The sequence below is a fragment of the Gopherus evgoodei genome, chromosome 2 (assembly GCF_007399415.2).
Source record: "Gopherus evgoodei ecotype Sinaloan lineage chromosome 2, rGopEvg1_v1.p, whole genome shotgun sequence".
In the NCBI taxonomy this organism is placed as follows: domain Eukaryota; kingdom Metazoa; phylum Chordata; order Testudines; family Testudinidae; genus Gopherus; species Gopherus evgoodei.
In genome coordinates, this window is record NC_044323.1 from 77,386,407 (window position 1) to 77,412,848 (window position 26,442).

At 39.8% G+C, this 26,442-nt stretch overlaps 1 protein-coding gene across 4 annotated transcripts in view; it reads left to right on the plus strand.

The window, feature by feature from the left end:
• The window catches only part of ANO10 (anoctamin 10), a 270,756-nt gene that overhangs the window by 74,889 nt on the left and 169,425 nt on the right, over window positions 1-26,442 (plus strand). The gene's annotated exons all lie outside the window — the stretch shown is intronic.

Here is a 26,442-nt window from a genome sequence, read left to right on the forward strand (position 1 = left end):
CCCTTTAGAGGGTTTACTCAGAGACCCACCAATCTGTCTGCTGACACTCAAACAGAAAAGAGAATTACACAGACGGCAGAAGGAATTACAGTCTAATCCAGGTTTTCCTACTTCTATTACACTGAATGCTACAGGGGACAGGACAGAAGGATCTCAATACAACCTCAGAGCTTCCTCGCACGCATGGCTTCCACTCCGAGGAATTACGAACGAGAGGTTCAGTTCCGTCCACACTCCTAACGCCCAAATGTATACAGAGCAGAAAAACAACAGTAACCGGTTAAACAGAACAGAACCAGAACCAGATAGTACACCAGAACCAGATAAGAGGCCCGCCTCTAACCAGAACCAGATAGTATTTCCTTATCCTATTAGGGCTCACCTTATCGGATCATGAACCCCAGGGGCTGTGGAGAAGTGAGGAAGAGGGGCTAAGCCCCCCAGTGGCGCCGCTCCTAGTTCGCCGCAGCCATCTGGAGTCCAATGTCCGAGCTAGGAGAGTCCCGTCTGGAGTCGCCAGAAACTGTTACTGAACTATCGGGTCTGCCTAGCTGAGAGCCAATTAACAGCCTGACAGGGATAAGGAAAAATGCTTTATTCTGCAGAAAAAGGAGAGCCTGTACCTTGGTACAAAAGACTGTCTTACACAAATTTCACAAACCTTTTATACACATTCAGACAAAGAACCTTGCGTGTTAATACTTGATTGGTAAGTTTAAAATCTCATGTTCCCATTATCTAAGTAGAACTAACTGGTTTGAAGCAGGATCTTCCTGCTTTGAGGCAGAGGAAAAGAGAGAGTGCAAAAATGCAAGCTACTGTGTCCATGAGCAGTACTTACTCCCCCCCCCCATCTATTGGCCGCTTGTAATCTATTAAGGGGGGGTCAGCCAGCTTTCACAAGTGCTTAAGAATGTACTTTTTCTTAAGTTTGAAACAAAGCATAGTAAATCAACTAATGATTGTTTATGTGGATTTTTGTTAGTTATGTCATCTCCAACTCCCACTGCAAAAGAGCAGAAGGAAAAGAATGTTAAAAATGATGTTTAAAAACTTTTTTAAACATTTCCAGACACCCGACACACATTTTTTTGGTAGTCAGTTTTTTAAAAAAATACTAAATTTTATATGATTTGAACTCTACAGCCTTCTGAGTCCAAAATTATCAATATCAATCAGGTATCAGAGGGGTAGCGTGTTAGTCTCGATCTGTAAAAGCAGCAAAGAATCCTGTGGCACCTTATAGACTAACAGACGTTTTGGAGCATGAGCTTTCGTGGGTGAATACCCACTTCCTCAGATGCATGTAGTGGAAATTTCCAGGGGCAGGTATCTATATGCAAGCAAGCTAGAGATAATGAGGTTAGTTCAATCAGGGAGGATGAGGCCCTGTTCTAGCAGTTGAGTGTGAAAACCAAGGGAGGAGAAACTGGTTTTGTAGTTGGCAAGCCATTCACAGTCTTTGTTTAATCCTGAGCTGATGGTATCAAATTTGCAGGTGAACTGAAGCTCAGCAGTTTCTCTTTGAAGTCTGGTCCTGAAGTTTTTTTGCTGCAGGATGGCCACCTTAAGGTCTGCTATAGTGTGGCCAGGCAGGTTGAAGTGTTCTCCTATAGGTTTTTGTATATTGCCATTCTTAATATCTGATTTGTGTCCATTTATCCTTTTCCATAGCGACTGTCCAGTTTGGCCACTGTACATAGCAGAGGGGCATTGCTGGCATACGATGGCATATATTACATTGGTGGACGTGCAGGTGAATGAACTGGTGATGGTATGGCTGATCTGGTTAGGTCCTGTGATGGTGTCGCTGGTGTAAATATGTGGGTAGAGTTGGTATCGAGGTTTGTTGCATGGATTGGTTCCCGAGCTAGAGTTACTATGGTGCGGTGTGCAGTTACTGGTGAGAATATGTTTCAGGTTGGCAGGTTGCCTGTGAGCAAGGACTGGCCTGCCACCCAAGGCCTGTGAAAGTGTGGGATCGTTGTCCAGGATGGGTTGTAGATCCTTGATGATGCGTTGGAGGGGTTTTAGCTGGGGACTGTATGTGATGGCCAGTGGAGTCCTGTTGGTTTCTTTCTTGGGTTTGTCTTGCAGTAGGAGGCTTCTGGGTGCACATCTGGCTCTGTTGATCTGTTTCCTTATTTCTTCATGCGGGTATTGTAGTTTTGAGAATGCTTGGTGGAGATTTTGTAGGTGTTGGTCTCTGTCTGAGGGGTTAGAGCAGACGCGATTGTACCTCAGTGCTTGGCTGTAGAAAATGGATTGTGTAATGTGCCCAGGATGGAAGCTGGAGGCATGAAGGTAGGCATAGCGGTCGGTAGGTTTTCGGTATAGGGTGATGTTAATGTGACCATCACTTATTTGCACTGTGGTGTCCAGGAAGTGGACCTCCTGTGTAGATTGGTCCAGGTGAGGTTGATGGTGGGGTAGAAGTTGTTGAAATCGTGGTGGAATTTTTCCAGAGTCTCCTTCCCATGGGTGCAGATGATGAAGATGTCATCAATGTAGCGTAGGTAGAGAAGGGGTATGAGTGGACGAGAGCCGAGGAAGCATTGTTCCAGGTCGGCCATAAAAATATTGGCATATTGTGGGGCCATGCGCGTGCCCATAGCGGTGCCACTGATCTGGATGTGTATATTGTCATCAAATTTGAAATAGTTGTGTGTGAGGATAAAGGCACAGAGCTCAGCAGCCAGTTGTGCTGTGGCATCATCAGGGATACTGTTCCTGACAGCCTGTATTCCATCTGTGTGTGGGATGTTCGTGTAGAGAGCCTCTACATCCATGGTGGCTAGGATGGTGTTTTCTGGAAGGTCACCAATGCATTGTAGTTTCCTCAGGAAATCAGTGGTGTCATGGAGATAGCTGGGAGTGCTGATGGCATAGGGTCTGAGTAGAGAGTCCATATATCCAGACAGTCCTTCAGTGAGAGTGCCAATGCCCGAGATGATGGGGCGTCCAGGATTTCCGGATTTGTGGATCTTGGGTAGTAGATAGAATAACCCTGGTCGGGGCTCTAAGGGTATGTTGATTTGTTCCGGTATTAGTATAGGGAGTGTCCTGAGTAGATGTTGCAGTTTCTTAGTGTATTCCTCAGTGGGATCTGAGGGAAGTGGCCTGTAGAATTTGGTGTTGGAGAGTTGTCTGGCGGCCTCCTTTTGGTACTCAGACCTGTTCATGATGACAGCAGCACTTCCTTTATCAGCCTCTTTGATGATAATGTCAGGGTGGTTTCTGAGGCTGTGGATGGCATTGCGTTCTGCACGACTTAGGTTATGAGGCAAGCGATGTTGTTTTTCCACAATTTCTGCCCGTGCATGTCGGCGGAAGCATTCAATGTATAGGTCCAGACTGTCATTTCGACCCTCAGGAAGAGTCCATTGCCATATCAATCAGGCAATTGTAGCGTGCACATACTTTTGCAATATTTTCTATAATACAAGTTATTGAGAAATATTATATGAAGACTGTGGAGTTAAAAGAAAGTCTTTTCTCTAGCTGGTATAAAATCTTTGTGGGACAAAGATGTGTATATTGGTAAATTTTTATTTTTTTTAAATTGTATTGAAAGAGACAAACATAATGGACTTACTTTTCATTTACATAAGATAATTTACACTGCTCTGGCAATGTAACTTCATAATAGAAAAGAAAGGCACCAAAGAATACCCACAGTATTCTTGCCAGCAAAGAAGTATGGGCTGGATGAATGGACTATAAGGCGGATAGAAAGCTGGCTAGGTCATTGGGCTCAACAGGTAGTGATCAATGGCTCCATGTCTAGTTGGCAGCCGGTATCAAGCGGAGTGCCCCAAGGGTTGGTCCTGGGGCCAGTTTTGTTCAATATCTTCATTAATGATCTGGAGGATGGCATGGACTGCACTCTCAGTAAGTTTGCAGATGACACTAAACTGGGAGGAGTGGTAGATATGCTGGAGGGTAGGGATAGGATACAGAGGGACCTAGACAAATTAGAGGATTAGGCCAAAAGAAACCTGATGAGGTTCAACAAGGATAAGTGCAGAGTCCTGCACTTAGGACAGAAGAATCCCATGCACTGCTACAGACTAGGGACCGAATGGCTAGGCAGCAGTGCTGCAGAAAAGGACCTAGAGGTTACAGTTGATGAGAAGCTGGATATGAGTCGACAGTGTGCCCTTGTTGCCAAGAAGGCTAATGGCTTTTTTGGCTGTATAAGTAGGGGCATTGCCAGCAGATCGAGGGACATGATCATTCCCCTCTATTCGACATTGGTGAGGCCTCAACTAGAGTACTGTGTGCCGTTTTGGGCCTCACACTACAAGAAGGATGTGGAAAAATTGGAAAGAGTCCAGCAGAGGGCAAAAAAAAATGATTAGGGGGCTGGAGCACATGACTTATGAGAAGAGGCTGAAGGAACTGGGATTGTTTAGTCTGCAGAAGAGAAGAATGAGAGGGGATTTGATAGCTGCTTTCAACTACATGAAAGGGGGTTTCAAAGAGGATGGACCTAGACTGTTCTCAGTGGTACCAGATGACAGAACAAGGAGTAATGGTCTCAAGTTGCAGTGGGGGAGGTTTAGGTTGGATATTAGCAAAATCTTTTTCACTAGGAGGGTGGTGAAGCTCTGGAATGAGTTACCTAGGGAGGTGCTGGAATCTCCTTTCTTAGAGGTTTTTAAGGTCAGGCTTGACAAAGCCCTGGCTGGGATGATTTAGTTGGGAATTGGTTCTGCTTTGAGCAGGGGGTTGGACTAGATGACCTCCTGAGATCCCTTCCAACCCGGAGATTCTATGATTCTATAATTCAAACTGTTGTTATTAGCAGTTATGTTGTGAAATGTCATCTGCTCATTGACTGCGAGAGAGAGCAAAAAGGGGGACTGACTGACTGACTCTCTGCCAAATACTCCTGAATCCAGGGAAAAGTTTCTTGGGCTGGGATGGGAATGAGGAAACTATGAGTTCCTATCTCACCTTTACTGTCAGTTTATAGTCCCATACACCTCATTATCCTTATTATTGACTAAATCCATGAACTCTGTCTAAAAAGCAGTCAAGGACCAGCACCCATCAAATTCACACTGTAGCAGAAAATCTTAAAAGGGATCTCAGCAACATTAAGGCAGAAAACTGTCCCAAATGTGTCAGAAGTGCCTATCTGTTGTTAAGAGGATCTGAGGTCATTGTGTTAAGGTTTTGTGCTAGAGTGATTGATAGAGTTGGAGTATATATTACTGTTTCCATTTCCAACAGATGCTAAGTGAAAGCCTAATGGCATTTGGAGTGTTATTACCAGTGCGATGGGCAATGTGAAAGGAATGCAAGAGACTTCTCCCTTAATTTGTATTTCTACGCTTTTCAGATTTGAGTTGTCCAGATTCAACCTTAACAGTCGCTAAACAAAATTTGTGTATATGTCGTAAATGAGAATCTGGTCAAATAGTTCTTCTTTTATTTCATAAAATTAAATTTAATTAAAAGCTAAAGAAATTGTACTTTTTGGCTAGAGCCAAGCAACCAGAAAAAAATTTTTTTTTTATTCCCCAAAAAGTGTTCTTATTTTAGTGGAATAACAAATATTCTTCAGACTGAACTCATTTGTTTATATAGTAACATTTGGCAGTATTCAATACTAAAGGCAGTGTTGCAGGACACCATTGTAAGCATTCTGTACCAGACCCTTATATATTTGTGAAAAGAAAAAGTGTTTTACATTAAAAACCACTAACTATGCTGCTTTCTGCTGTTTCTATGGGAACAAACATCGTATCAGCAAAATCAGAGTAAAGGAATTAAAATATCCAATGTTTCCAAAGTGTTGAAGCAGTGATTTTAAAGCAGCTGACCCATTTTCATCAATCCAACATCTGCTTCCATGGCAACATGATTTGAACTAGCAGCCAGCAGCAGAATTATTGAAAGTCTGTCTTGTTTTTCACGTGTGGATAGATGCTGAATGAGTGCTGCAAGTGCACTTTTCAAACAAAGGAGTAAAAGTAAATATCTTCAAGCAGGATAAAGTCAGCCATTCCCTAACACATCTTTAAAACAGTTACTTACCATAATAACTGTAGTTCTCTGGACGAGGTGGGTAAGGTAATATCTTCTATTGAACCAACTTCTGTTGGTGAAAGAGACAAGCTTTTGAGCTTACACAGAGTTCTTCTTCAGGTTTCAGAAAGGTACTCCCGAGTGTCACAGCTAAATTTAAGCTGTGATATGGATATGCCCATATCACATAAGAACATAACATAAGAACATAAGAACGGCTGTACTGGTCAGACAAAAAGTCCATCTAGCCCAGTATCTGTCTACTGACAGTGGCCAATGCCAGGTGCCCCAGAGGGAGTGAAGCTAACAGGCAATGATCAAGTGATCTCTCTCCTGCCATCCATCTCCATCCTCTGATGAACAGAGGCTAGGGACACCAATTCTTTACCCTCCTGGCTAATAGCCATTTATGGACTTAACACCTGAATTATCCAGTCCCTTTTACAACCTTGTTATAGTCCCAGCCTTCCGAACCTGCTCAGGTAAGAGTCACAAGTTGACTGGCACTGTGTGAAGAAGAACTTCCTTTATTTGTTTTAAACCTGGTACCTATTAATTTTCATTTGGTGGCCCCTAGTTCTTGTATTATGGGAATAAGTAAATAACTTTTCCTTATCCACTTTCTCTACGTCACTCATGATTTTATATACCTCTATCATATCCCCCCTTAGTCTCCTCTCTTCCAAGCTTAAGAGGCCTAGCCTCTTTAATCTTTCCTCGTATGGGACCCTTTCCAAACTCCTAATCATTTTCATTGCCTTTTTCTGAACCTTTTCTAGTGCTAGAATATTGTTTCTGAGGTGAGGAGACCACATCTGTACACAATATTCGAGATGTGGGTGTACCAATCATTTATATAAGGGCAATAATATATTCTCAGTCTTATTCCTCTATCCCCTTTTTAATGAGTCCTAACATCTTGTTTGCTTTTTTGACCGCCTCTGCAACTGCTTGGACATCTTCAGAGAACTATCCACGATGACGCCAAGATCTTTTTCCTGACTCATTGTAGCCTAAATTAGCCCCTCATATTGTATATATAGTTAGGTTATTTTTCCAATGTGCATTACTTTACATTTATCCACATTAAATTTCATTTGCCATTTTGGTTGCCCAGTCACTTAGTTTTATGAGATTTTTTTGAAGTTCTTCATAATCTGCTTTGGTCTTAACTATCCTGAGTAGTTTAGTATCATCTGCAGACTTTGCCACCTCACTGTTTACCCCTTTCTCCAGATCATTTATGAATAGATTGAATAGGATTGGTCCTAGGACTGACCCTTGGGGAACACCACTAGTTACCCCTCTCTATTCTGAGAATTTACCATTAATTCCTATCCTTTGTTCCCTGTCTTTTAGCCAGTTCTTAATCCATGAAAGGATCTTTCCTTTTATCCCATTACAGCTTAATTTACATAAGAGCCTTTGGTGAGGGACCTTGTCAAAGGCTTTCTGGAAATCTAAGTACACTATGTCCGCTGGATCCCTCTTGTCCATCTACATTCTTTGGGGAAACGTGCCCAACGTGCCCCTGGTGTGCAATCCTGGACATTTCGAGCCTTCAAATGTCCTTTGAGCCCAAGTGCATCAGCCACCTTCTCCTTTTTGTGCAGAAACGCACAAACACAAAAGGGGACTGGACCCAAACTCCGTCTTGTTCTTAGATTAATTTGGGAATATCTGAGAAATGACTCTCAAGAAGTTTGGTAAGTGTGTGGGGTTTGTGGATCCATAGGAACAATCATCTTGAAGAACTACAGTTACTATGTTAGGTAACATTTTTGTCTTTCTTTGAAAATTTTCCATATGGATTTCCACTGTTGATCACTAGTCTAGGAGGTGTGAAGAATGTTAGTTGAAAACTGGATTGCAGTACTATCCCCCCCACCGCCCCCAAAGAAGGAACTAAGTATAGGAATTATGGTTGCATAAAGGTGTGTATACAACTCCAAGAAGCATCCTTGAATAATTCATTAATGAAGATACTGTGAAGCCATGCTGTGGCGTCTACCTTAGACCTAAAGAAATGTACCCTAATCTCTACAGACAGGTAAACATCTGTCAGGCTGTAGCAGACAAATGTTAGGAATCCATTTAGACAGCTTTTGTATGGAAGATGGACCCATCTTTGATCTAATCTCTGGATCACAAAAACTCCAGGGATTTGTGGTGTGGATTAGCCATATTAGTAATTAATAGTATGACCTCTATAAGTATCAAGCCTGACTTTCCAAGTATATGAATGTGGTTTGGGAAAAAATGGAGACACCTAACTATTTGTCTTAAGATGAACATTAGAGATCACCATAGACAGGAATTTGGGATGAGGCTGCAGGACTAGCTTACCGTGTCCTTATAGAACGTGATATAAAGGATCAGGTAGCAGGAACTAGATGTCACTAATTTCTAGGCGGACATAGTTATAAGGAATGCCATGGTATAATGGTGAGATGGTATAATACTAAGGGTCCAACCATAGCTCCAGTAAACTTCATAAAAATCCACTTTCAGATCTGTGATGAGGTTGATTCATACATTGGAAAATATATGAAGTTTACCCTTTTAGACATTGTTCTCTAGGGGAAACAAACTGAAATCCATACACCAGAGGTTGAAAAGCAGTAGTAACGTTAGCTAGTTAATAAAGCTCAAAATTAACCCTTTGACTGTTTTAAGTGCTGCAGATAATCAAAGGGGTTGAGAACCATCTTGGATTACTCCTGTCTGAGTTTTCCAAATGGAGTCCACTTCCATTCATGCAGCAGATCTTCCTTCTCAAAGGCCTCCTCAGTTTACAGTAAAGGCTTTGAACTTCTGCAGAACACTGCAGATCCAGTGCCCTCAACAATCCAGAAGCAAACTGTAAACCTGAGAGACTTTTGATGTAGGTGAAGAATCAAACCCAATTCTGAGCTGATAGATGGTAGACTTGGAAATAGGACTTGTGGGTTCCAATATTGGTTCTAGTATGCTGGAGAACCAAGATTGATGAGTATGAGATTATCAGGAGGATCTTGACTACATCCTGTTGGGCTTTCTGAATAACCCCAATCAAAGAGATGCTGGGTCCTATCAACCTCTAGATAAAACAGTTACGGTGGCTTGATGCATAGTGACATCATCATTAAACTTTTTTTTCTTCACTTCCTATCCAGAAAGTGGCATCCCTGATGCATGTTTTTTTTGCAATGTCATGTAGCCTTCTAGGGGAGAGCAAAAGAGAAAGTGGAAGAAGATTTAGAGAGAGAGAGGTGTGTGTACATGAAAGAGCTGGCATGAAATAAAACTAAGTATATGGTCTGTAGATTTGATGGTGCTTTGCAGGAATACCAGCAGACTGTAAGTCTGAAGGGCCAGCTACTACTAACGTTACAGAAGTTCAAATATCTAGGTTCCTTAGTGCAGGATAATAGTGAGCTCAGTGATGAACTTATAAGCAGCACAGTAAAGGCATGGGCTAAATGGATAGAAGTGAGCAGAGTGATCTTCTGTATGGAGAATGCCTATTAAATTGAAAAGTAAGATCTACAAGATAGTAATTAGGCCTGTACTTTTGAATGGCTCTGAATGCTGGGCACTGAGAGAAGAGACAGGAGGAGATCTTGAATACAATAGAAATGAAGATATTAAGATGGATGCTTGGACCATCTTAATAGACCATGTTCAGAACAAATGAATTAGGGGAAGTTTGAAGGTGTTTCCAATTATAAAAAAGCCTGGGGGATCCAGGCTTAGATTGTTTGGGGATGTGAAAATAAGATCAGAAGAATATATAGGAAACAGTGTTAAACTTGGAAGTGGAGGGTAAGAGAAGGGTTGGAAGACCCAAAACTAGATAAATGGATGTCATACAAAAGAATTTGGGTAGCTGCAGAGTTTCTAAGGAACTGCTTCAAGACAGACTGGAATGGAGCAGAAGGACTCAAAGAGCTGACCCAATGTGGGCAGGCTAAAGCTAGAAGAAGAAGAAATGGAGGACTGGGTCCTCATTCTCTCTAGGAGATGGCCTCCTCACTGATGAAGGGCTGTCTCTGCACATACCCTCTGTATTATAACCAGGTTATTCAACTTCTGTTTTTTTTCCTCCCAAAGCCACACCAGAACAGGGAGGAAGCTGCCCTCCATAGCTTGGATGTCAGTCTTTGAACCAAACCATTCTGAAAAGTTTCCAAGACTTTGTTTCATTTGTGGACACATCCTAAGGGTCCACATCTCCGCTCAAAGACTCTCAAGATGGATATCAGGGTGTATTATCTCTTGTTATGAGGCTGCTAACATTCATTCTCTTTTTAGAGTACTTTTCCAAACACTATGCCATGGTTCATGCTTCCAGGTTAGGTGCTGTGGTTGGCTGTCTTCAGTGTTAGATCTTCAATGTTAGATCTGACTCTGAAGCTCCCTCTTTCGTCTGGGGATATTGCTTGGGAGTCATCTGAAGTGGAGCACCCAAACGGACACTCTTTGAAGAAGAAAAAGAGGTTACTCAGCTTGTGGAGTAACTAGAGTATGCAAGCCGTGTGTCACTATGGATGCTCTAGTATCTGACTTCCTTCCCCTCTGCTTCGCAGTTTTGTCTCACAATACTTTGTAGTAGAGAATGAAGTGAGGGTGGATTGCCTGTGCAGCTCTGTATATCATCAGGATGAGGCACAAAGATGTCTGGAGCATGTGCACAGGCCAAACGGGCTTTGCTACTGAAAATCTGCAATCACAGACACATGGGGCACATGTATACCTTAAGTGGAGCACTCATATGGGTCTCATCTTGAAGAACTCCAGTTACTGCATAAAGTGAGTAACCTCTCCTTTCTATTAAATGACAAAGGAAGGAAACAGGAAAAACTGAGAACGATAGTAGGCCTTATTCAACACTACTTCAGTTTTACACCTGTGTAATTCCATTGATATTAATGGTATTACACCAGTGCAAAACTGGAGTAACACAGAGGTGAATAAAGCCTTATATATAAGCTATGTGTACACTATCGCAGGATGGATCGCTGCTGTCATCGATGCACCAGGGGTCGATTTAGATGGGTCGCTTTAGTGTGTCTAGTGAAGACCTGCTAAATCGATGGCAGAGCACTCTCTGGTCAACTCCGATACTCCACTGGGAATGAGAGGAAAAAGATAAATTGATGGGAGAGCGTCTCCCATTGACCCGGCACTGTGTAGACACTACAGTAAGTCGACCTAAGCTCGGTGACTCCAGCTACATTATTCACATAGCTGGAGTAGCGTAATTTAGGTTGACTTACCGCGGTAGTGAAGACTTAGCCTAAGTAGGAGCCAAGTTTTTCAGCTGTAAATGTATATTAACAAGTTGCCACTATCGCTTTTCAGATACAAGAACAACGCTTGTCACATATAATTATGGAATTGTCCCTGCTTTTTCCTCTCAGTATCAGTACAAGTTCTTTCTGTATTATTGCTCTACCTGCTCCATCATAATTGAGAATCATTGTGACCATTTCTGGAGAGAATTAGGGGGGCACCATTCTTTTACAATTTCTTCCCCCCCAGCAATGGTATCTTAGTATTTGCTTTTCTTGCTGATCCCATTGTTTTCTGTGACATGGGGCAGTCAGTGTACATATTCTCACAATGCAAGGCTCTGGCTTGCCCCCATTCTATGAAGGACCTACTGCCACCCCATAGTTTCTTTTTCAGGTAATTTCATTTCTCAAACATAGGCGCAAAAAACCCCAACAACAACAACAAAACCCACACTGTTCTTCAGCCGATCTGAGACTAGCTCCCAAGGGATTTTCCCCTTTGCCTCTCTCAACTCCTCCTGCCTTAGGGCCTATTGCAGGATTTTCCCATGCTCTGTTAATTGAGCTTTTCCCCAGGAGGTTCCTACTGCCTTCCCTACCAGGGGACTCTGGCAGCCACTCCTAGGGAATTTCTCCTGTTTCCACTTCCCAGTCCTCCTAGCTTCTGGCATGATGGAAGTTGAAGAATAATCACTTGCAATATAAATATGATTGAGCCGTGCCAATTGAGCCATAGTCACACACTGAAAACTGTTAATCACTTAGATACAAATGACCCCACTTCTGTTCTGGGGTCTGGGATCCATCTCGAACACTTTTTTCTGTTTTCATGGGGAAAAAATCCCGCTGTATGCAGAGAGAGCTCCATGTCTGCTTTATCCGATACTCTTGTGACTGCCTGGGTGCCTTCTGGACCAGTTACAGGTGTCTCTTTCCTCTAAAGCGTCAGTGCCACCCTGTGACATGCAGGTTGTATGTTTCTTGTTTATTTGTTTAAATGGTATAAAAATGGTTTTGGGCTGGGTTTAAATATCTGAAAATTACTAATTTTTCAATTTTCTGACTTAAAAGTAGGAAAGAATTATCTGTGCAGTTTGCTAGTTAAATTTGTACCTCATTCTTATTTGTACTGATTTTAGTTTGATTTGGATTTGACAAGTTAAATATGGAAAATGATCTAAAAGTAGCAGCTATGTGTTTCCACTTTTCATACTTAGTGAAGAAATAATTTTTAGGAAGCTATAGGTTTTACTCTTAGTATAGCAGGTATCTGAGTCAAGAAACATCTGTGCTTGCAAATGTAATGAAAGTTGTAAAATTTAGGCAGAGAAATAGAAAAATGCAGTTTATGGAAATTGTGCAATTATACGGTTCAGTGACATACATATGTAAAATAATTCTACAACATTACTAATTCTGAATGTTAAGGAAGGTTAATCAAAGCCACTGGTGATTTCAATTAACATATTGTTTCTATTTATGAGTTCCTTCTAGTTCAGCTGCAAATGTCATTTTCCTAAGAAATCAACCCCCAAAGTCCTGCTTTAAAACATAAAATGTGCATGTTTTCAGATGCTTTCTGTATGGAACAAAACAAAATATTTAAATTTTCATACCCTATGCTGGATAGCTAGACCATTGCAGTTCTGGGTTGCTGGTTTTTCCCCTCAATGAACAATCATGGGCAATAGAAAATATGTCTTACTGATACTAATATTTTCAAACTGAGATTTTGTTGAATACCATTGGCAAGGCAGATATCCTGATAACTGAAATACCTCAAAAATAATGTTTTATGAGAGTATTTTCCCCTTTATTTCAAATGCCAGTAAAGTAGAAATAAAACTTCTTACAATGATATAAGAAACATGTGCTAATGTATATGAAATTTCTACTTGAAAAGGCAAAAATAGATCTTCTTTACTTTAAAATGGGTAAAAATAAAATGTGGGATTTAAGGTTCTTTGAGTGTGAGACCTACTACTTTGTGCAATTTTTCATTTTTATTTCTTGAGTTAGTGCATACGGCTAGATCCTGTGCTCATTGAAGTCAATGGGAAGGCTCTCATTAACTTGAATGATATGGATCAGGGCCATAGTAAAGTTACAATGCACTGCTAGCTGAGAGTAGGGAAGAAATCCTCCCTCCCACCCATTTTTTATTATGGAGACAAATAGTAGCTGTGAGGCTGAGGATGAAGGAAAGAACAGAGACCAAGCAATCTGTGCATAACATTCAAACTTGAGAAAATTGAACACAGGTAAAAGAAAAACAATCACTTTATATATGGAGATTTTATGTAAGGTTATAACATTGAAAGAGTGACAGTCACTCACTGTGTATTTATACAATGCATGGTTGAATCTTCTGGGTGCTATTGCAATATAAAGGTTTAATAATGGGTACTGTTTTTAAACTACTATTCTATAACAATGGGTGATTCAGTTAAAATGAAGCCAAAACAATAATTCGCGCGCGCGTGTGTGTGTGTGTGTAATGTATATAGTGTGCATGTACTATACTCAGAACACCTATTAAATCTTGGATTTAATATGAATTTATAGACATTAGAGGAAGACAGATTGTTCAGTTCCCTTTTTTTTTTTTTTTTAATCACCTCAGTAAGAAGTTTGGCCTCTTCAAATTTGGGGAAGATTTGTGTACGTGAGTCAAAATTGTCATCTGTTCATGTAATTTGATCAACAAGTTGTTGCCCATTGAAGCAAATTTCAGGGGCCATATCACCAAGGGCAAAAATGACAATCAAAATAATAATTCTGATTGTTCACTAGGATTATATTACGTTTCTTTTGATGATAAATGTATTCAAGGGTGTATCTTAGATCTTTTCACTGCCATCTAGTGTTTCTTTAGAGATATTCATGCCAATTTATTTTGGTCTTTTGTTTATTTTGAGTTTGAATAGTAATAACTGAGGGCACAGGGTTGCCCAGATGAAGAGGAGATTCAGTATTAAAGAATGCTAAGCAGACCTTTTTACAGTTGGTAGTACTCTTTTATGGCATAAGCAAGCTGAAATTCTGCTTTGTTACTCAAGTGTAAAGATTTTTTCCCCTCATCATCCAGCTTCTGCTTCTAAAGAGTCCAATGGACATGAACAAAAGTCTCACAACACATGAAACTTATGTTTAAATATGCAACATCTGCTCTTCTTTCTTAATAGTCTCTCCCCCATGCTTTCGTTTTCTATTAAAGCTTCTCTGTTTAGCATGATGGAAGTTGAAGAATAATCACTTGCAATATAAATATGATTGAGCCGTGCCAATTGAGCCATAGCCACACTCTGAAATCTGTTAATCACTTAGATACAAATGACCCCACTTCTGTTCTGGAGTCTGGGATTCATCTTGGATACTTTTTTTCTGTTTTCATGGGGAAAAAAATCCTACTGTATGCATCCGCACCAATACCCCATATTCTCAGAGTCGTAGGAAGCAAGTATGAGGCAGAATGATCCTTCTAGCTCCATCCTGGCAACGGCTCCCATAGCACTGAGATGTGTGCAGATTGTCTAGCAGGAAACTCTTATTTCTGCTACTAGTGATTTCTCAGAATCATGGACAAGTATTGCACCCGTACCAACAGGTACTGCAGCTCATGATAGTGTTCCTCAGTGGTTAAATCTTGTGGTGATGCACTCTTTAGCAGCAGTTCAGAATATTCTTCTCAGTAGCAGAAAATCATGAGAGCTACTTCATGAGAATTTATTAGAGCTACTTAATATAGTAAATGGAATTGCTTCTCCATCTGGGCAGCTAGTCATGATGTGACTTTTACACAGCCTACAATTCAGAAGGTTTTTGGACTGTCTTTTTTACATTTCAAAGAATCTGGTCTAATGGTTAGCTCTATTAAGGTACATTTGGATGACATTTCAGCCTTTCATCCTTATGTTGCTGGAAGGATTGTTTTTAGTAATCCTATGACAACCAGGTTCCTAAAAGGATTAAATAAACGTGTTCCCCCCTGTTGGAGATCCAGCTCTGCCTTGGGACTTGAATTTAGTTGTTAGCTCTTATGGAACTGCCATTTGAAGCCTTAGCCTCTTGCTCAATGTTACACCTCTTGGTTTTGGTTGCCATTGCCTCTGTGAGGAGAGTGAGGGAGTTACATGCTGTGGTAACAGATCCTCTATATACTATATCCTACAAGGGGAAGGAGCAGTCTAGGCTGCACCCTAAGATTTTTTCCAAAGTGGCGGCTGATATTCATCTCAGTTAGTATACTTACTCATCTTTTTCCAAAGCCACATGCTCACAAAGATGAACAAAAGCTGCACACTTTAGATATGCACTTAACACTAGCTCTTTTACCTGGGTAGAACAAAGCCCTTTTGGGTTTCTTCCCAGCTCTTCATTTTCTACACAGAACTAATGAGAGGCCACCCTATTATGGTAAATGGCTCTCTAAATGGATTGCCAGCTGCATTATGTTACTCCTGGGGGAATTCTGCACCACTGCGCATGTGCAGATTTCATGTGCTGTGCAGAAATTTTTCCCTGCAGAAACTACATTCTGCTGAAATGGTTCTCCAGTTATGCCTTTGTTCACCAAGGGCCGTTGTGGCACTAGAACAGAGAGCAGCAGCTCCCAGGACAGCCCCTGCTGCTGCCTTCCTCACAGGGCCTTGTCTAGGGGCATAGGATATGGGAGGATGGACAGTGTGGGGCACATAGAGCTGCTGGGGGGGTGTCACAGTCTGAGTTTCAGAAGGGCTAGTGGGGGGGAACAGAGTGGGGCAGGGGCTGAATGGAAGTGGAGGTGCAGGACCACATGGGGAAGGGGAAGGGGGTGCAGGGACACATGGGGACAGGGAGGAGGGTGCAGGGGGATGGGGGAAGGAGAGGAAGAGGGAGGAATGGAGATGGGCAGATGTGCTTGACTGAATGAGAGAGGCTAGGGGGTCAGACGGTTCTGCATGGTGGAGGCTCCCTAACCATCCCTCCCCAACCAAAAAAACCTCTGTTCCGTACTTTTCCACCCACACCCAACAATCCTCCAAGTTCACACCCAGGCTCCTTCCCAGCAATTACTTCTCTCTCCCTCAGCTCCTCTTTTATCCCTGACTTCCTCAAGCTTTTGCACTGCTTATGAGGAGTGCAGGAAATACATTTTAATATTGTAGTTTTAATGAATTATTACCTAGAGTTCTGTATTAATATGCCTATTAAGGAATTTAGTTGTCAAAAACATTTCCTGAATCTTTTTTGTAGTTTGTACTGTTAGACATACTTGCTGACAGATTTCTGAAATTAATTACCAAAATAATGGAAACTGACATGATTATATTGTGTTGTTTTGACAAAATATGCAGAATTTTAAAATATTGTGTGCAGAATTTTTAATTTTTTGGTTCATAATTCCCTCAGGAGTGCTATCCTGCTAAAGGTATATCACACCTCCTGAGAAGTTGTCAGCACATTCAAGTAGGGTGCATTCGGCCTCTGCTGCATTTGTGGGAAACATTTTTATTGTCAACATTTGTAGAACAGCATTGTGGTCCTCATTTGACGCATTTGCTTGATATTATACAATTACTATGGGTCCAGCCACTTCGGCTCCAGAACTTACAGTACAACATTTCTTTGTTTGCATGTTTTGAAGGGAAGGCCTAAAATAGAAAAATGTTGCAACTTCATTTGTGTAGTGGCTTCCACCACTTCATAATTTGGTAGACTGTTACCAAAGTATAACCTCCTGGCATTTCTTCAGTTATTGCTGTTTATCATGCTGATGATATTGTATATATGCTAAGTAGATATACTAAAAATATGAAAAATTTGTTGGAAACTTACTGCATAGCCTCTTATCAAAGTGAAACAAATGATCTTAATTGCTTTAATTTGATTTTCCCAATAAATCCCAAAGCATCAACTATATTATAAATGAATGGCCTGTGAAACTTCAGCTTAAAAAAAAAATCCCTTTTTGATTTATTTAGGTGTCAAGAAGCCTATGAAATAATAAAAAACAAAACAAAACAAAAAAACCCACCTTCTGGAGCTTTAAAACTGCTAAACTACTTTATTTTTTTTAAATTTAATTTTGTTAAACTGGGTTTTGGACCGAGAGAGTACAGTTCAGAGTGAATTTTCTAGAACTGATTTTATAACCTCTGTGAAAAGGGATTTATACAATAAAGACTAATATAGCATCACAAGTGATGCTGTAAAGTAAATGTCAAAAGAAATAGGATATATTTAATTCTGTTTTCATTCTGTACTTGAAGGAAGTGTCAATCCGGAAAGTCACTTCTCTGATCAGAGGAAATTAGTGGAGTGAAGTGCAGTTCTCAAAGGCATTTTTCATTAACTGTGTCAATGTGCAAGAAGCACAAGATATGCAGCTGCTTTAGGTATGAATACAGTTAATAGTCCTTTTGAAGACACAGGAGATTCAAAATGCATGCATGTAATCAGCTGAATCTATATAGTGGATAATACAAAGCAGGCACAGTTAGAAATGACTTAGAATTCATATACTGTAATGTGTTTGGTCAAGGTTAATCTCAGAAATTATCACAAGAAATTAAGTGTGTGTGTGTGTGTGTGTGTTTAGGGGATAAACCAATACTAAAACCTTTTATTAGATGTGGAACATTATCGCAAGACTTATTAGAATTATTATAACTTAGGGTGTATCTACATCTTCATTAAATTAATTTTTCAGGATCTTATAACTATTGTAAACTATTGTTGTGAACTGAAACTTTGTTTAAAGCCTTGATGGAGAAAATAAATACTTTTAAATATTGAAAGAGAAATATGTTGACATTTTTACAGTTATAGCAGGGCAGGCAAAACACCTACTGAATTCAGACACTTTATTATGCTGCTCTAACTTTAAAAAGGCTTCATTTTTTAGAAGATGAATTTATTAGTGTAGATGAACAATAGTGGTGAGGACCCTGTTTCCACATAGATTAGAGAGGCATGAAAGAGAGAGGTGTAGTTCATAATATGGATTAATGCATTTGTGCATCTTGAGAATTATATATTGGAAAGAGAGAATAAATCATTAATAAACATTTTAAATAGCAAAAATAGTTTAGTCACATTTTCTCTCTTGTGGTGCTGTGAAAAGTAGTCAGATGAAAAGAAAAACTAAGAATACAGATATTATGCTAAGGCCTTGTTTACACACAGTTAGTGTGTCAATTTAACTAAATCAGTAGAAAGTCAATTTAGTTAAATTGGTACTGAAACTGTGTGTACACAAGCCTGGAGGGTCAGATCTTTAAATATGTCTAAGGAGCCCACAACACAACTTGTAGCATAGAACTCACATCTGCATGTGCATAATCTTGTGTACGCTATGTAGGGCCAGTCTCCAGCTGTAGTTAGAGCAGCTTAAGGACTGCCAACAGCCTTTAAAAGTGAAAGCGACAGAAGATGATTGGTGCAGTTTAGTGTGTCATGGCCATGACCTGTTTCCTCCAGCCATTCTTCCTATCCAGCCAGTAAGAAAGAGGATGACACTGGAGCCATTTAAGGCCTTCAGTAGATCCCTCTTAAACAAGAGTGATTCTGTTGTGGTAGATAATCATAGAATTAAAGGACTGGAAGGGACCTTGAGAGGTCATCTAGTCCAGTCCACTGTATTCATGACAGAACTAAGTATTATCTAGACCATCCCTGGCAGGTGTTTGTCTAACATGCTCTTAAAAATCTCCAGTGTTGGAGATTCCACAGCCTTCCTAGGCAATTTATTTCAGTGCTTACCTACCTTCACAGGAAGTTTTTCCTAATGTCCAACCTAAACTGCCCTTGCTGCAGTTAAGCCTATCCTTATGCTGACATTCACAAAAGATTTCATGAGAAGTGTGGGAGAATGCTGCTGCACTGTTGGAGGATCTGGCTTAAGTGTTGTAAAACACAATAAGTACATGGGGAAAAAATGGAGAAAACTTTTTCTCTAATATTTCAGTTATAGTAACCTTAGCTGTTACTTGTGACTAACTGTAATATTGTACAGTTATGGTTGAGATTGTCAGAGAAAGCTAAGGGAGCCAGGTGCTCAAATCATACCAAATTTCAGTGGGATTTGGGAGACTAGCTCCCTTAAACCCTGAAAATCTCACCCTATATATTTTAAACTCGTTTATTAAATCTTTGTATTACGAGAAAGTGCCTAGTTGCTACCTTACTTATTTCTTTTTCCCCTATTCTCTGTATCATTTCTTTTTTTAATACAAGCTATTCAGGCCAATGACTGTGCTGTCTTTTATATTTGGAACGTATCTAGAGTCTTGTGGGCCTTACTGGACACACATAACAGCAGGCAAAAACAAAAATTAGAAGTATGATTTTTCAGATTGACAATGTTCCTTTTAAATACACTTGTGAAGCTGTTATTTCCTTTTAGGGGAGCACAGAATTGTATTTTAATATTAGCGAGTAGAAGTGACCTGAAAACAGAGAAGTGGTTTGAATTTGCTAGTCAGGGAGCACCAAATTAACCATTTCAACCAGGTTAGAGGAAATTTAGTGGGCCCAATGGGGAGTGACAGGTCTAGTATGAAGCTTCTCAAGTTGCAAGTGCCAGCATTGCTAAATACACATGTTTAAAATCTAGAAAGAAGACTAATAAGAGTTTTGATTCCAATCTGACATGCAAACTAAATCAGTTGCCTTGTTTGTGCATCCTTATTTTGTATGTTTGTATTGCAGCATCACTTCAAATGGCCTTTTGTCTTGCAAAAAGCAGAAAACATGTAGGAAAATATTCCATGGGTAGAGGTGGTCATTACAATGCTCTCTGTTTTCAGATTGTTCAATGCTTCTTTAGATTTAGCTGCATCACTGGCCTCTCAGCAAGTGACCATCTGCTCTCCCCTCTCCAACTAGCCTCAGAACATTCTGTTTTTCCCCACTAGCTACACAGCCCCAGGTCATCAAGCCCCCTTCAAGCCTTATGTGTACTTGAATCAGTAAGTGGAGCTGGAATTCAAATACTGTAATGGTGCCTAACAGTTTAGGAATCAAGAATCATTTGATTTCATCCTCAGTGTGGGTAGGAAAGAACAGACAGGATGGAGCCTTAAGGATCATATCAGCATATGCATATTAGAGTCTAAAAATGTTTGAATGAGTCTGAAAATAAGTAGCCTTTTATCCCTCTAACTTAAGTATTCAAAATTCATAGCTGTGCTTTTGAATATGGTGAAACACACAGAAAATACTACGACCCAAAAAGTGAGGGGCTTAGTTATCCTACAGTTAGTTTTAGGAAAAAGCAATATTACAATAAAACTTGAGAAATTCTTGTCTCAAAAATACACAAGGCTGGAAGAGCATATCGTTGAGTGCAGAAAGATTTTGTTCTGTAAATAATTTTTTTGTCAGACTTTATATGACAATTTAAAATAAAACACAGGGAAATGATTGACGGGAGTAGTTATACTTTTCCATCCAGGAACCATTTGAAATAGTTCATATAATTAATTACTAAGTGGAAAAACAGGAAGTGTTGTGCTTATCTCCCCACACACACGCACACACCTGATTCGTGCGCACCTGCATGTCTGAAAACAGAGTGTAGTGTTTTAATAAATCTGAGTTTACTATTTTTGTCCTGTGACAAAAACAAATTTTTCTGTATTTTCACTTCATATGTGGTACTGTTAGCTCATCTAGTTTTTTTCAAGTTGTTTTTCACAATTCTGTGGTTAGTAATTTTCCTCTTCAAGGGCATATCCATGACAATATGGAGGGTGTTTATGAGAGCACCCTTCTACCAAATAGGCAAGAGTTTTATGATGTCCCCAGTGATAAAACTTGCATTTTAAAGGTGGAATTGTGGTCTATTAGATCATCTCCAAAACAAATGTTTACAGTCTGTCTTGTGGGTAGACATTTCTGCTTTGTTGACTCAAACTTGAGCAAGCTCATTATAATTACTCCAACAATTTGGCAGCTTTTCTGTCCACCTTATAGTCCATTCATCCAATCCATACTACTTTAACTTGCTGGCAAGAATACTGTGGGAGACCATATCAAAAGCTTTGCTAAAGTCAAGGTATATCATGTCCACCACTTTCCCCATATTCACAGAGCCAGGTATCTGATCATAGAAGGCAATCAGGTTGGTCAGGCATGACTTACCCTTGGTGAATCCTTGTTGATTCTTCCTGATCACCACCTTCTCCTCCAAGTGCTTCAAAATGGATTCCTTGAGCACCTGCTCCATGATTTTTCTGGGGACTGAGGTAAGGCTGACTGGACTGTAGTTCCCCAGATTCTCCTTCCTCCCTTTTTTAAAGCTGGGCACTATATTTGCCTTTTTCCAGTCATCTGGGATTTCCCCTGATTGCCACGAGTTTTCAAATATCATGTGCAATGGCTCTGCAGTCACATCAGCCAACTCCCTCAGCACCCTCGGATGCATTGCATCCGGCCTCATGAACTTGTGCATGTCCTGCTTTTCTAAGTAGTCCTTAACCAGTTCTTTCACCACTGAGGGCTTCCCACTTCCTCCCCATTCTGTGCTGCCCAGTGTAGCAGTCTGGGAGCTGACCTTGTCTGTGAAGACCAAGGCAAAAAAAGCATTGAGTACTTCAGCTTTTTCCACATCATTGGTCGCTAAGTTGCCTACCCCATTCAGTAAGGGTACCACACTCTCCCTGACCACCTTTATATTGCTAACATACCTGTAGAAACCCTTCTTGTTACCTTTCACATAGCTTACTAGCTTCAACTCCAATTGTACTTTGGCCTTCCTGATTACATCCTGCATGCTCGAGCAATATTTTTATACTCCTCTGTAGTCATCTGTCTCCTCCTTCGTCATCTGTTCCTTTTTGTGTTTAAACTCACCAAAGATTTCTCTGTTAAGCCAGGCTGGTTGCCTGCCATATTTGTTATTCTTTCAGCACATCGGGATGGTTTGTTCCTGCACCCTCAGTAAGTCTTCTTTAAAATACAGCCAGCTCTCCTGGACTCCTTTCCCCCTCATATTAGCCTCCTAGGGGATCCTGCCCATCAGTTCGCTGAGAGAGTCAAAGTCTGCTTTCTGAAGTTCAAGGTCTGAAGTTGTAAGTGCTATTGTGAAATTGAAACACAGTAAAAGATCAGGGGTAGATAATGTACTAGCGGCATTACTAAAATCAATTGGTGACGGTCATATTGATTTCACGTGGAAAATTTGCAGCGATGACTAGAAATTGGCCAGACAATTGGACAAAGGAAATCTTTTTGCCTTTACTAGGGAAAGGGGGTGTAACAGAGTGCAGTAACTATTTTACCAGCTCTCTGATACTGCATGTGAATAAAATGCTGCTCTGCATAATTCAGGATTGCATGAGGGCAATGATAGAAGCAGAATTATCACCACAAGAAACTGGTTTCAGAGAGAAATGAGGCACACATGCTCAAACTGCAAATATCTGTCATATCAGTGAGAAACACAGGGAGTATAATCACTTATTGATTGTGTTTCATTGACTACTTCAGAAGTCACTTTAATGTCCCTTTTTTGCAGAGTAATTACTGTGTTCACAAAGACAGAGCCAGTATTTGCTGATATTTAGGCTATTTTGCAAGTCCCATTTGCTGAGATTTAGGCCATTTTGAAATTCCCATCTCTTTCTCAGGCTATTCTTGAGGGCGGGGTGGATGATAATGCTGGTGGCTTACTTTGATTTTTGTCCACTTGTAAATAAATTTTGTTTAAATATATATGATCTGAGACCTGTAATTGGACACATTTTTATAATTAAAGTAACATATTTGGGGTCATTGGGCTACCTCAGCAATTAATGCCATAGCTGCTGGAAATGTTTCCTCCAAACTAAAGTATAAAAGTATCCATGGCTACTTGACAATGTTTATAAAACTTCTAGTAGGGAAACATTAACAAAATTGCTATCAGTAAACAATGTGTCTTAAATGCCAACCTACTTTACAGTGTATTAATAATCACGGTTATATCTAGCTTTACTCAGGACCTCTCTGAAGGCATCTGAGCTGTAGACACACATTATGGAAGATGATCTTAAAAGTCACTGAACAAGAACATGGATATTCACTAGATCACACAAAGGTGGTGTGATTAAGATATGGAAGGGTAGATGAGGTCTTCTTTTTAAAGGTAATGCAAAAATCCCTGCAGCTTTCGGGCTTTACAGATTTTCAAACCAAGGTAAGCTGCCCGAGTACAAGTCATTTGTACACCAGTGCAATGCATCTATACTGGAAGTGGTGCCTCTCTACTGATGTAGATATACCGGTGCAAAAAAATGTAGACAAGGTATTAGTAAAGGCTTGCATGTGTAGAGAGAAAGAAGAGTCAAAGGTGACCCAAATTTGTGAAATGAATTGCTGCCCATAACAGTGGAGAAAGATACAGAGGTTATAGCTGTAAACTGTATTCCTTTTTATTGTACATTCTGTTCTTTTTTTGTCTATTACCTCACTTTCATGTATGTACTCCTATTTCTCTCATTTCTGCATAGACTGTATGGCAGTAGCACACCAAGTTTTAAAGTTAGTTTTTAAAGACCATTTTGATGCTGTGGCAGAATGGGTTCAGACTGAAATGGCGGGAGTAAATGCATGAAATAGAAAGTCACGTTGGAATAATCAGACACAGGTCAACAATTTCACCATTTGCTTTTGGTCTTGGAAAAAACCAGGGTGGTGGCATAGTGGCTGTCATTTCTGAGGAAGAACTCTGCATTTCAAATCACAGCTGATTAAACCCTGAGCCTACTCCAACAACAAAATATAGGGATCTGCTCTCTGAAGTAATGGTTGTAGTTTAATACCCCATATCTACCTGTTCTGAGCAGAGGCCAAAATAGGAAATTATGGGGTGTTTCAAAGTTTTTTTTGTTGAGGGTGTTGTGTATCTGTTCAGTATTTCCTCTTCCCTTATGACATTGTGCCAGGTGGATTGATTTAAGTCAAGTCTATTTAAATCATGATTTAAATCACCAAGTGGAAAAATCTCAATGTAAGTAATCTATTTTTCTAAAATCAACTTTTCTATTTGTACTTCAGCTCCTTTCTGAAAATGAGTTCTTATTGGTTGATATAACCATTAAACCGTGTTTATTTACAACTAAATATACCAAATCTAGTATAAAGGCTCTGTCTTTTTGCTACCTAGCAGGGTACACTATAACTATATGCATTTATTTAAGTAATTATATATCTTAACATTTTCAGATCCTTGATTGTTATACATTTTTAGTTTGTTAGAAAATGGTAAATGATATATTGCTTATTTACTAGATAATTAACTTTTTGCTTATGATTTGTGTCAGGCTGCATTAGGATGGTATCTGGAATTTAATTAAATATACAAAACAGCATAAAGATTTATTTTTATAAAATGAAAATAACCTTAAATACTTTGCTTGATTCAAGAAGTTTATATATCCAGTCTTTTCATCTATGCTGTTTTTCTGGAATTTGCTGGTTCTAATTACAAACTCATCAGTGGTTTTACTGGATGATGAAGAAGGTTTTTTGGTACAGGTAATTTGCTGTCTGACATATATTTTGTTGCAGCACTGCTGGTGGTACCAGCAGATGACTTTGAAGTTGTAGACGGTGTAGAGTGATGAACATTCAAAACCCCTTATGGGTAAGATGGACCATGAAATAAAATGGTAAAAGAAAGTCACTCACTCATTGAGTAGTACTCAGTTCACTGCTTTAAAAAAGTGAGATTGTAAATGAAAGATTCCTTCTACTGCAGCTGTTTTACCACTGTTTAAATATCATCATTTATTCTAAACCCAATTTTATAGGGGAAATAATAAATCAGAAGGATTATCTACATCTAAACCCTTATCTCTAGCAACATACCAAACAACTTGACAAAAATTTGTTTAAATGTTAAAATTCATAAATGCTTATAGAACTTTACATGTAATCAGGAAATCCTCTCCAATATGTTTGATCATATTGAGCAATAAAAAAAAAATTGTAGAATTTCATCAGTAACAGGAAAAAATGCAGTTGATAAATACTCCAACAACTAACATACCAATTGTATTTTGAACATACACATTTTGAAATTCATTGGTAATCCAACCAAAAAACTTATATTGTTGTAATAAATTTGTGATAATTTACTAGCATAGTAAGACACAGTAGCCAGTCCATAAGAATGGTTCAAAAATAAGTTTACTGACCAGCTGATCCAGGTCGTTCAGACATCGCCACATCATCTTCGAAGTCATTGTCTTCTGACGGGTGGTATTTTGTCGTCGTTTCATTCTGACAATCAGGCCTTGCATCTCTTTATTGCACTGTTTACATTTGGCACATGTTCCTTTTTTACCCAGAGATACAGGAATTTTTTAAACATATTCCCCAATAGGGTCTATTTTAAAAGCTACGGCAATGATAGTTTTTTTTTCTTCAGTTCCCAGGTGTTGAAATCCATGCTAGAGACTGCACCCTAAAGAATGTTGTCACTTCTTCCCATAGTGTCCTGCTTTGACATCAGTGTTGCTCCTTTGTTTGCATACTCTGCTCCTTGTTCCATGTTATGTAACTCCCCCATCCTTACTCCCAGAAAAGCAAAAGAACTAACAACAATCCAAGACTTCTGCTACTGTAACCCACATGCCTTTTGGACGACAGTGTTTATTTAAGAGACAGAGAGGGAAGCATTTGAGAAATTAATGGATTTCTGTTTGTTCCTCTGCATACACATGCAAGGAGACAGAGCAAAGTTATTCACTGGAAGTGCCCAGAGCCATCCAGAAGCCAGGTTTGGTAGTTACTGGGCAGATCAGTGTTTTTCCATGAGCTGGAGAGTAGGTTTCCATGTGGGTGGATCATAAATATTCATAATGCAAGAACTGAGCCAATCAGAGCTCAGGTAAGAAGAACCTATAAAATAAGAGTTTGAGATCACCCAAGTGGGCTCAGTAGATGATCTTGATGAGGTACAGGTGTCTCCTAGAGTTAGAAGCTGAGTTCTAACACCTGTGATGGTTTTTGTGGTCTCTTGCACAAGTAGTGCAACCCCTGGCTTCCCCCACTGGATCAAGCCTTTAACACAATACATGATCTGTTGTGCCATATTTATAAAGCTTGACCTCAAAAGTTAGATGTTTTTCCGTTGATTTTTTTCTTTATATGGAAAAGCAGC